Consider the following 13,356-nt stretch of genomic DNA (forward strand, 5'->3'; position numbering starts at 1 on the left):
TTGGATTTAAATTTGATATTAGGTAATCGCATTAACTGCCTAAGCTTCAAGTATGTACACTGAGGTTTTCAACACCCTGAACAGACACCCTTTAAATAAACCTGTTGCTGCTTACAGTATAATGATGCTCCTTAAGGTCTGATCAATCAGTTCTAGTAGCTTCCCCACAATAACTCTTCATGTTTATTTCAACAAAGCAGTTCGTTCTAGCATCCCTATTACCAAAACCTATATACATACAGGTCATGGTAGGGCTTTAGTTGCTGTTTTGATTGCTAGTTTTGCAGACAAAACATACTGATGAGTAAGACTGGTAATGTGTTCTCAGCTCAGGAAACAGGATTGTTTCAGAACAACAAAATAAACCCGACCTTACACAGCCTGACCTTATGTCACACACACACACACACACACACACACACACACACACACACACACACACACACACACACACAGAGAGAGAGAGAGAGAGAGAGAGAGAGAGAGAGAGAGAGAGAGAGAGAACACGAGAGCTAAAGTGTACTTTCTGTTCCTAAGATTGTCATGCCTATAGTTCACAAAGCAACTTCTACCTGGCACCACTAAAACAAAAGCACATTTACAAACTGGAAGGTGATCTTCAAACTAGCAAAGTATTGCTTTATTACAAGAAACTCAGACCACTAACCACCAAGGTTAGAACCAGACTGATTTTGCCAGTAGCCACAATGATGCTAAAACAAAAACAAAACAAGCTCTCCCCATTCTTGTATACATAAATGTAAACTAACATAAATTACCTTTAATATGTATTTCATTGTGACATGGTTCTGCCATGGGCTTATCTCAAACTTGCTACTTTTAAACCTATGGAAGCTAGTATGACAGGCATGCGTCACAACGTCTGGCTTACCATGTATTACTTACCAGCAATATTATAACATACTCAACTTGGAAATATAAAATAGAGCTCAATTATTCACACTCCAACATAAGAACTATTGTTGAGACCACAGACTTCACAATATGATGATTTAGCTCAAGAATTGGTTCTAAATAAGGAAAATAATTTTGTTTGTACATTGGATACCACATTACCTCATAAAGCAGGAATTAGTTTGGAATCTACCTTAGTTTGTATACTATTGGTTTCCAAATTGCCTTATATTCAAATTAGCCCCACTGCTTAAAATATTTCCTTGGGAGATTTCTACACAGATTAGGATACTTGCTTTTTTTGGAAGGGCCCAAGACTTCCCATTAATTAAATACAAGCAGTAAAATGGAAGTAAGCATAGCCCAGAGATCAGATGGAGTGTGTCCTCCATTTGCTATCTGATTCTGTGAAGTGACAGAAGCCACCATGATATTACAAAATGAAGGCGTAGGACACAAGTCCCAATGGGAAAACCAACCAACCAACCAACCAACCAACCAACCAATTACCCAACGAAAACCAGAGAGGACTTACTAACTTAGTGGATGAACTTTCATAGTTAGGATGTTTCAAGTATAAAAAAGAACTGTTAAAAAAAATTAGGCCCAACCCATTTAGATCCTCCTTACCAACATCTGCATACAGAAAAACATCAGTATTAGGTTAGGTATGTATATTAGAAGAGATGACACTGAACTTTTGCCAGAAAATGGGTTACGGTGAAGACCAAGAACATAAAAGGGCAATTTGATATACAAGGGTATACTTAGAAAAAGAATGAAGAGGGGATGTTGGGGTTGGGGATTTAGCTCAGTGGTAGAGCGCTTGCCTAGCAAGTGCAAGGCCCTGGGTTTGGTCCCCAGCTCCGAGAAAAAAAAAAAAAGAGGGGATATTACTGTTAATAATGAGTATCCAACCATCACAGATAATAACTAAAGAACTCTTAAAAACTGGGTGGCAATTATTATTGATAGATTAAAAGAACACATGATGGGCCACCAAGATGGCAGGTAAAGGTGTTTGCCATGTAAGATATTGCTGACATACATTATAATAAAGCTTTCACTCTAGGATGGCTAAGCATTCATTACTATTAAACTCACAGGAAAAGCCCAGATTCCAGGAGAAGAGAAAGGATTCCACAAAGATGTCCTCTGACATCAACACACCCACTATGGCATTTGTGCTTGTGTGCACAGGTGCACACACACAGAAAATATGGATGAATATGAAGTTAGTTACCACTGAGAAGTAAGATTTTGGGAGATTTGAAATTTCTAAATCTTGAGAAATTTTAAAGGTTCATCTTTTAAAATTTGTGTGTGTGTGTGTGTGTGTATGTGGGGGGGAGAACTTGCTATGGCTAGAGTGTGAACAACAATTTGCAGGCCTCTTTTTCCACAATATGGGATCCAGTTATTAAACTCCGGTTGTCAGGTCAGGCTTGGTAATAAGACCTCTACCTGCTGAGCCATCATGGGGGACCTTGTTTTTTGTTTTGTAAAAAAAGAGAGAAAACAGAAACTTCTATGGAACTCAATACGCAGACCAGGCTGGCCTCAAACTTGTCTCCGTCACTGGTGCTGTCTGGTGCTGAAATTATAGGAATGAACCACTAAACTTTGTTTATAACTTGAATTAAAAAAAAAAAAGATTTGTGGGGCTGGGGATTTAGCTCAGTGGTAGAGCGCTTACCTAGGAAGCGCAAGGCCCTGGGTTCGGTCCCCAGCTCCGAAAAAAAGAACAAAGATTTGCCTTATAACTTGAAGTTTTATTTAATTTGGCTAGCTTGAAACTTACAGCAATCCTCCTGCATCTGCTTCCAAAGTCATGGGATTACAAGCATATACCATCACACCTGGTGGCAATAATTTATCAATAGCAATCAGAATTTATAAAGAAAGAAAAGACAAAGAGTCTATTCCAGAAGCTAATGAAAAATTGTACTTGTAATTAGTTTCTATTTTGTCCTTATATTGGTGGTTTTGTTTTGTGTGGGCCTGGCTGGCTTAGAACTCAGGCTGTCTTGGCCTCTCAACTATTGAGATTAAAGACATGTATCACCAAGCCTGGCAAATATTGGTAGTTTAATAATTTGTTTATTTTATTTTATGTGCATTGATATTTTGTTTGCATATATGTCTTTGTGATTGTATCAGGTCCCTTGGAACTGGAGTTATAGACAGCTGTGAGCTGCCATGTGGGTGCTGGGAATTGAACCTGGGTTCTCTGGACGAGCAGTCAGTGCTCTTAACCACTGAGTCATCTCTCTAGCCCAATATTGGTGGTTTAAATGATTTAGAAAAAAGAAAAACAAAAATCCATTTAAAGTCTTCTATTTATAAGGTTTATTTACATATTTACTAGTCAGTCTCTCCTAAATTATTTAGAGAGGCTTATTATGCTGGATTCAGTAGGGGAAAAAAAAAAATCACCCAGCTCTCTGAATATTTTTATGTGCAAATAAATTCTTTAAAAATCTCTGGCATCTCCAGGATTTAGTTCAAATCAAAAAGATATTCTTTAGAATGGCTAAAATGGAAGAGCCAAGACCACTGTTGGGCTGTAGTTCAAATAGATTGACACTGCTAGTCAATTCTGAGCTGACTCAAACGTCAGAACCTGGTAGTTGTCTATTAAAGCTAAACTTACATGGAAGTGGTTCCAAATGGAAAATCAAATTCCCATTAATAGCAGTATGGACAAATATTTTGCTCCCTACTCTGAGTGCAGGATACCCAGGAATGTCTACTTTATATCTACTAAGCTGTTGATCATTTGTGCAGCTTTTTGAAGTACAGATAAATGACACAGCTCTTCCCAATTTTCCAGGTCTTAATCTGTCCATTTTTCTCTGATGTTAACTAGAGAGATGTTCATCAAAACCCTGCAGCTTGGGGCTGGGGATTTAGCTCAGTGGTAGAGCGCTTGCCTAGCAAGCGCAAGGCCCTGGGTTCGGTCCCTGGATACAAAAAAAGACCCCCCCCCCAAAAAAAACAAAAACAAAACAAAAAAACCAAACCAAACCAAACCAAACAAACAAACAAACAAACAAACAAACAAACAAAAAAACCCTGCAGCTACACTGGAGACTATTTACATCAACTCATGCCCTGGAACTAGGCCTGCTATCCACTTAGCAAATAACTAAGTCAAGGTTTCTGGATGTGTTTTGGGGACATCCTACTTTTAAGAGTATTGAGTAGTTAACATTTTTTGGCTGCAGGTGCTATGTAACATCTACTGACTTAAAGCAAGATAAAATGCACACTTCAGCAACTGATACTGCTCCGCAGAGGGCTGTGTGTATTAGATAAGGATAGCGTGTCACCGGGTGAGTCTGCAAAATACCTACTAACTCAAAATATGAATGAATCTTACATAATAAACATACATGATCTTTGAATTGTGGGTAATTTATAGCCAAAACATGTTAACAAATTATTTTATGAAATAAACAGACTAATTGAATATTTAATGCTCTTCTTGATTATAAATTTAACCCACAGCATTCACTTACTCTGTCACTAGAAGCTGGCTTAGGTTCCCTGTCATAGTGACAAACAGTACAGAGACCTACAAGTCGCAGCATTTAGATGTATTTGCAAATAGAGGTCTCACATAAACAGCCTGAAATGACAGAGATGTTTCTCATTTTGGCCTCAAGGTGTAGCTTTAAAGTTTGACAAAGCCGTTGAATGAAATTTGGTTTTCCGGCTTTCTACAAAACGTTAGAAGGTTGGAAAACACTGGTTCTTTATTTTGTAGTGTCATTAGACAGATGTTGCCAAGAAGGAAATTCTTCTAGGGGACAGACTCTTATATGTTTCTGGAAAAGACCTTGTGTCCTACTACAAACCCTCCCTTTAGGGGTTCACTCCAGGACTGATGTAATGATCCTGATCAGTTCTGAATGTACAACAGACTTCGGCTAAGCTCTGCCATTAACACTGTCAACATCTGTCAACATAATCCTTTGAACATAGAGGGCTACATAAAACTTAGGTAGAGAAAAAAGAGTAATTCTAAATGAAAAGCAGCTTAGATACTAACCTTGTAAATGTGTGACTCTGGGTAAGCTAATTACAGGATCTCATTTCCTGTAGAAATGAGATTTTAGGGGCTGGGGATTTAGCTCAGTGGTAGAGCGCTTACCTAGGAAGCGCAAGGCCCTGGGTTCGGTCCCCAGCTCCGAAAAAAAAGAACAAAAAAAAAAAAAAAAAAAAAAAGAAGAAATGAGATTTTATTGTATGAATGTCTGGTTTTTTTTGGGGGGGGGGGGCAGACATGGTCTCACTGTATAGTTCTGGCTATCCTGAAACTTACTATGTAGATCAGGCTGTCTTGAAACTTAGAGAAGTAGCTGCCTCTGCCTCCCTGTGCTGGGGTTGAAGGCCTAAGTCACTATGTCTGGCTCATCCTTCTACTTTTCATTAGACAAGAAATATTGAACTGCTCAATGAAGACAACAATTAGGGCACTTGTTTTGTTTTCTTTAAGAGTGAATATTTTAAGCAGGGGAGTTGGATGAAAGGAAAGAGAATGCATTTGAAATCATCTTAATTTCTCCTTCTAAACGGGAAGTCACGCCTACTTCTTAAGGTTGTAAAAATCAATGGTAATATATATAAATTGCTACTGGTTATCACTAGAGGAGCCTTTACATTTGCTTGACATAAACGCACACAAAATCTGCAATGGTTCTACTAAAGGGATTATAAATATCTTTTTCCTGTGGAGCTAGAGGAATTAAGAGCAAAGGTTCTTACTCTTCATGAATTCTGTTCTTCTGAACTCATTTACTTGCTAAAACATATTTACAGCCCACAAATCTACATTCACTCACAGTTCTCTAAGTCACTGGACATACAGTTACTGGACATAAATTTTTCCCTAAAGAAAGCCTCTCACAATGTAAAAAAGCATACTTTTTTGTGTTTTTTATAGTTTTGTGCTTCTTCTTGATGATTTCACTGTTGAAAATGGCCCTGAAACATAGTTCTCAAGTGGTGGTTTCTAGCTAGTGCTCCTGTGTTTATGAAGGCTGTGATGTGCTTTATGAAGATTGTATGTGTCCAAATAAAGTCCTGCTCAGGCATGAATTATGTAGTGCGCTTGACCAAGGGTTCAATGTGAATGTGTCAATAATAAGTACTAAATAACAGAGGTCAGCCTGACTGGTTGATTAAAATGTGTCCAAGGGTGGGTAGGAACCTAACCCTTTAGTTTTCCTAGGAGAAATGTTCTAGAAGCTGCCAATTCAGTTTCCCTAGTCATTTTATTCAGCACAATTACAGGAGATAATAAGGTTATAATATAGTTATGTTTCTGATATATTTGATCAAATAGGAATTTACTATTCTATTTGTTTAACTTTTATATATGAATGTCTATAATGTAGTTCAAATTCTTGGACAATTATTTTAAATGTTTGCTTTAAATGCTACTACACACACACACACACCACACACACCATTAATTGTTTTTTCTAGAAAAGAAGATTCCATAAGCAGAAAGAAGTAGAAAAGAAAAGAGAAAACTGAATGGGAATAGGGGGCAAAACAAAACAAAACAATAAAAGAATCTGATGGCTCTTGCTATCACAAAAACACTAGTGACAACAGAAGAAGTCCCCAAAACAATGCCTTCAGAAAACTGAAGAGAGATGATCTTCAACCTGGAAGGCTCTACTCAGGCAGAGTGAAGGCTGAACAAAGGGACATACATTGTTACACTAATTTCTTGCCATGCTTCTCCTTTCTAGGAACTGCTTAAGAGAGTGCTTAACTCAAACAGGAAAAATCCCCAAGATATGAGAAATCCAAGGTAGGTCAAGAATATCAAAGAGGATGGTTTAGTGTCCCAAGAAGACAACTGTGAGCTGGCCGCAGAGAACAGTCATATTATATAAAAGCAAAATAGTTTAAGGGGAAGTCATGTTTAGTCATCGAGCACTTCCAATTCCTGACCTCTGTAACTGCAGACAAGAGTATGTGAAGAGGGGTGAATTCTCACTTTAAGCCTTCACATAAATGTCAGGATTTCCAACCTTCTGACATTGCAATATACACACTAGAAGTTAGACATGACTACTTAATCCATGTTAAAGTTGAATTCATAGAAAGAAAGCTGTCAGGCTGGTAAATTAACGACTTTAATTACAAAATAAAAATTCTACTGAGGTGCACAATATTTTAAACTAATATTTAAACGCGAAATGAAGTTCCAGATCTTCAACAGGTTGTCCTGTGCCATGGATTTCACCCCTACCACAGGAAAATAAAATGTTAGCTTTAAAATTGGCACTGTGTAATAGAATTACATTTAAAAGCCACAGGAAGATCTATATAAGGGCTGGAGGGATGACTCAGTGGTTAGGAGCACTTGCTGCTCTTCCAGAGAACACAAGTTTGGTTTCCAGCATCCATATCTGGCAACTCATAACGGTCTGAATTTCAGCTCCAAAGTTTTATTCTGGCACTCAAGTGTATAATGCCCAACCATAAACACACACATACATATAATTTAAAACTTTTTAAAAGAGGCTTTGGTATACAGAATTTTGTGGCTTGTGATTTTTTTTCTTAGTTTTTAATTTTATTTTTTGAGATAGGTTTTCTCTATGTAGCCCTGGCCATCCTTGAACTCAGGTTTGCCTACCTCTGCCTCTTGAGTGGTGGGAATAAATTGTGCCATCACTGCCCTGCATTAAATGTATACCACTTCCTACTTACCCAACTTAAAAAGTTCTTTTTCTCTCTCTTAAAAAACAAAAAACAAACAAACAAACAAAAAAACCCAACAAACACCCCAACCAACCAACCAAAAACCACAAAACCCCAAGAAACACCCACCAAAATCCGCAAATCAAAATGAAAGCAAAAGATCAATACTCCCCCCCACAAAATAAGCACAGAGCAAAATGAGACCAAAACTCTAAATAATAACTTCAAATTCATTTGTGTTGGTCAACTATTCCTGGGCATGAAGCCTGCCCTGAGTTAGGGTTTAATAGACCCAGTGAGACTCCGATGGAAAAAGAGTGATTTTTCTATTATTAGTGGGCATCAACTGCAGACAGGTTCTTGGTTAAGGTTTGGAGCCCATGTCTACTACTCACCCTTCTCAGTTCTGGTACCCATTCGGTTTGATTCTCCACAGGCCTGTGTGTGTGGTTTTTTATTTATAAATGGTGTTCTAATAAGGAAAAAAAAACCCACTAGTTTTTGTCCCTTCACTTCCTTCTTCATTAAAAACCACCAAGTTGTCTCTCAAATGTTTTTTATAAAACTTGATTCTGTCACATTAATAGCATTAAAAAAACCAAAATAGTGTACACTGCTATGAAAATAGCAAGGTAAAAAAAGAAATTGTACAGCAAGCAGGTCACTCCAATAAAGCAAGCAGACACCTAATTATTTGGGAGCCCAAACCTGCAGTTTAAAACAACCACAGGTAAATAGATTTTCCCTGCTATTTTAGCATTTGTTATGATTTCTCCCCATATCTCATGTACTTGGTCTTCAACTGGAAACACCGGTTTGGGAGGTTATGGAACATTGGAGACATGGCCTCAGTGTTAGGCTGAAGTCTTACTTCTTGGTCAGCTGTCAAGAGATGTGAGCCAGATACCCAAAGTTCTCCACAGTAGCCCAGAGATCATGCTACTGCCACAGCTTCCCTATCATGGTGGGCTGCATTCCTTACACTGTGAGACAAACAAGTGCTTCTTCCTTTAAGTTGCTTTTTCCAAGTATTCTATAAAAGCAACAAGAACACGCCTAACAAACCATTCCCCTAAAAACTGTGTTTCTGGGCTGGAGAGATGGCTCAGCGCTTAAGAGCACTGACTACTCTTCCAGAGGTCCTGCGTTCAATTCCCAGCAACTACATGGTGGCTCACAACCATCTATAATGGGATTCGATGCCTCTTCTGGTGTGGATATAAATAAAATAAACTTAAGTCTTTAAAAAAAAGGGGGGTAACTTGTTAAAAAAACAAACAAACAGTGTTTCTATAAGCAAGACTATACAAGAAGAACAATCCTTCCAACAATTCAACATTCCTGGTAATGGTGTCACCCCACATCTCTAACAAGTTAAACTGGTGTGATACTATCTTGATATTATCAAGTTTTAAAGAAACTTAACAGTGATCTTTATTATGTAGCAAGAATGGTTAAACAGTTGACTTTTAAAGTTCAGAAAGTAATAACCTATTGGTTAGGCATTTAAGGAGTCAAAGTGTGAATGTTACATAAACTTTTATGTTGGTAAACTTAGTTTTCAAGAGCTATTTATTTTGAATTATTAGATAACTTACACTGTTGTGGACTGCTGCTGGGTAGTACACATTTGTGATTTTATATCTATGCTTTTAATAATATTTTTACATCACATTAAACTTAAAGAGTATTTTATACAAGCCCTATTCAAACAGTAAAATATCAAAATTAAAATAGTAAAAGCTGGGGTTGGGGATTTAGCTCAGCGGTAGAGCGCTTGCCTAACAAGTGCAAGGCCCTTGGTTCGGTCCCTAGTTTGGGGGTGGGGGGTGGGGGTGGGGGTGAGAAATAGTAAAAGCTAAGTCATATCCCAGAACAAAGGAAAGAAGTGATCACATTTACCTATTCATGGCTTTAAACTAGCTATGTTGCCAGGGATGACCCCCAGTGATTAGACTGCTTATATGGATCCTCCCTTCTCTCTACATTTCTAGTCCTTACAGTTTCTATGATTAACATAAAATGCACTAACAAAGGAAATCTAACTTGCTTAAAAGAATGAAAAGACTAGCAACAGAATGGAAGAAAAATCTTTGCAAAAACCTGAAACCAGGCAGGTACTAAAAACAACAAACAAACAAACAAACAAACAAACAAAAAAAAAACCCAAAACAAAGACTGCTTAAAAATTCCTTTAAAATTCCCACCTAAAAAATAATAATAAAAAAAAACCCAATTAAAAACACACACACACACACACACACACACACACACACACACACACACACACTCACACTCACACTCGGCACAGTAGCTCATATTGATAACTTTATCACACTTGGGAGGGAGGCTGAGGCAGGTACTGCTCTGAGTCTGAGGTCAGCTCAGGCTAAAGAACTCAACCCTATCTTAATAAACAAACCAGAAAACAAAACAAAACAACCCAAACCAAACCAATCCCTAACTCTCAAATCTCTCGAAGATCAGGACACCTCACCAAATACACCACAGAGTAAAAAAAAAAAAAAAAAAAACCAGTGCTTGCCAGTTTGGAGTTGGATGGGTGAACAAGGAGAGCACGGGGTGGGGATGGTGGGGATGGCGGGGATGGTGGTGATGGTGGTGGTGGTAATGGTGGTGGTGGTGGTGTTTGGAGCAGTAAAATGACAGTAACAACAAATACATATTATTATAGCTGTGCTAAAACTCGAACACCCACAACACATTTCGCAGAGAGTGGAAATGGGAAATAAAGGGAAACTATGGGGCATAGGACAGGAGATGAAGGGTTATGTAGAAACTGTGCCTTTTACTCAAAATTCTAGTAAACTAAAAAAAAAAAAAATTCAAGCACAGAAAAACAAATTTAACAATAAAATTAAATTAAAAACAGGGCTGGTAAGATGACTTAGTGGGTAAAGGAACTAGGCAAGACCTGAATTCAGTTTGAGGGATTCACATGGTGGAGGGAAAGAACTAACTCCTAAAAGTTGTCCTCTGACCTCTACATTCCCCCAATAAATAACCGCAGTAATAAAAAAAGAAAACCCAACGGGGGTGGGGGTGTACACATCTTTAATCTCAGCACCCAGGAGGTATTACATACAGAGGCAGATTGATTCTGAGTTTGAGACCAGGGTTTGAGACAGATCAAGTTCTAGGACAGCCAGGGTTACCCAGAGAAACCCTGTCTCAAACAAACAAACAAACAAACAAACAAATCCAAACCCCCAACCCCTCCCAAAACAAACAAACAAAAAAAACCCTAACACCTTCATGATAGGCAATAAAAATATTCAATAAAAAACTCCCACAAACTCAAAGTCAATTTATTGCCAAGATCTGCTTGCAAAAGGTGTGAAAGAACATTACAGATTCTTTATTTTTAGCTATATATTTGAAATTTGTTACAGGAAATGACAAAAGGTAATTTACCTTCACTTTAGTTCCTAGACTGGGATCATGTTTTTCCAAACTAAATTCTTATAAAGAAAAAAGATAGGGAGAATGTATCTGACATGTTAGGCGGTTTCAATAAGTGTGGGACTGGATGATTTTTACTTAACTCTGCTAAAACTGGGTTGGGTTGTCACCAATCCTCCATCTAGGGATCCCCACTGTCTTGACAACATTGGCATCAACATAACCACATGACTCAGTCAGACACAAGCCACTTATGTACAGAATTATCGTCAGCATTAAGTAAGTTTTAGTACTATATTCTTTAAGAAGGATTTCTCAAACTACTGACTAAGAATATAATGTTCTGAAAACATCAGTAACTAACACACCAATTCATCACATATCTAAGGTTGCTGTTTTTTCAAGTGAGAGCAAGTACTGGGGGCTGAACTGATATTTAGGCTAAATGGGCAGCATGGTAGGCTAATGAAAAGAACACTGAGGAGGGCCTGCAGTGGTTTATGTGTGGTTCTGCTATACTGCTTCATAATATCCGAAATAGACTTATTCTTCAAAGCCCTCTTTCTATCACATGCAAAATAAGATCCATTTAATGATAGATATGAGTGCCTACTATGTGCCAAACACCATTCTAAATGCTTGGTAATATTAGTGAGCAAAACATAGCAAAACATAGATTGTTGGCCTCATGGTTTCGGCATCAGCGGGGGAAGACAAATGCACTAAACATATGAAGCACATTACAGGGAATGTGAGAGGTGATAAGCACTATGAAAAACAGAAAGTGGACAGGCTTGTGAGCTAGTCTTGAATAGTTAAGAAAGCTCTCAGAGAGAGGTAAAAAAAAAATGAGCTCAAACTTTTAGTGGGCAAGTGGGATTAGTTAAATAGGCAGGGACATCTGTTTGTGTCTCCAAAAAAGGTCCTTCAGTGAATATGACAGTACACTAAGTCTTCCTAAAAGGAAGATCAGTTTGTTAGATGCCAACTATGTGCAAGACATTATATGTCTTGTTTTCTGTATAAATTTAAGATTTTTAGTACTTATTTAAAATATAATAAAAGGTACATATGACTTTTTATACCAGTTAGCTTAAGGATTTATCCTGAGGCAGACAGTAGACATTCTATGTACACTATCACTTGAAACTAGACAATGTAGCAGCTGAAATGACAATAGCCATGTTCGTAGAACACAGACATGAGCTTCCTAAACATCTCAGCAGAACTCCACTAACAAATCTTACACGGTTGACAGGGAGACAATCTGCTCTTCCTCAGATGAGCAGAAGTTAGCTCCTTGGCTTCCGAGCATGAAGTACTCTTTCCACAAATGGTGCTATGCGAGTTAAATCCTCAGGCAACTGTTTCTTTGGAAATGTTCTTAAAGGTCTAGAAATAAGTAAGATTAAAGGAATTTCACCTGAGGAAATGAGGTAATTTTAGGTCCATTCAGTCCAACTGGATACGAGAATATTTTAGGGTATGGCTGTAGCAAAACAAAGCAAAACCAAACCTAAAAACCAAACTACCTAGTACACATACAATTTTTAAATACATTGCTGTTCCCTAGATAAAGTATGTCTATTGACATTTTTGGTTTGTTTTAAATCTCTCAATGAATGTGGTTGTGCACTCTTAAAACCCAAACGTTCCCAAAACATCAAGGCAGAATGATTGCAATTTTGAAAGATCAGCCTTGGTTACATAATGAAACTCTGTCTCAAAAACAAAAAACTAAACCCCTCATGAAATAGTTCTGAACATTCAGATCATACTGATTTCAAGTACTCAGCAGTACATATTTTTACAACATAACCATGTTAACTTATTCTTTGTTTAATGAGTTTATACCTTTGATTTGTAATTTTTAATTATTCTTCTCTCCTACATTACATCTCAACCAGTTTCTTTCCCTCTACGCCTCTCAGTTCTTTGTCCCATCTACCCTCTCCCAAATCCACTCCTCCTGTTTTCCTTTAAAAAATAGAACAGACCTCCAAAAGATATCAACCAAACACAACACAAGCTACAGTAAAACTAGGCATAAACCCTTACATCAAGGCTAGATGAGGAAACCTACTAGGAGGGAAAGGATCCTAAGTGATGGCAAAAGGGTCAGAAACACCCCCAACTCCCACTGTTGGAGTCCCATAAGAACATCAAGCTATACAATCATAATGTACATATATGCAGAGGACCTAGCTCAGACCCACACACGGTCTGTTCGTCATCGCAGTATGAAAACTCATAACTACTTGGTTATGATATTCAATAATTTTGAATGTATAA

The 13,356-nt window shown here is 37.8% G+C and overlaps 1 protein-coding gene across 1 annotated transcript in view; it reads right to left on the reverse strand.

Annotated features, from left to right (window-relative positions):
• Xpo7 (exportin 7) overlaps positions 1-13,356 on the reverse strand; it is an 85,987-nt gene that overhangs the window by 42,454 nt on the left and 30,177 nt on the right. The window lies entirely within an intron of this gene.

Source organism: Rattus norvegicus, chromosome 15 (assembly GCF_036323735.1).
Source record: "Rattus norvegicus strain BN/NHsdMcwi chromosome 15, GRCr8, whole genome shotgun sequence".
In the NCBI taxonomy this organism is placed as follows: Eukaryota; Metazoa; Chordata; class Mammalia; order Rodentia; family Muridae; genus Rattus; species Rattus norvegicus.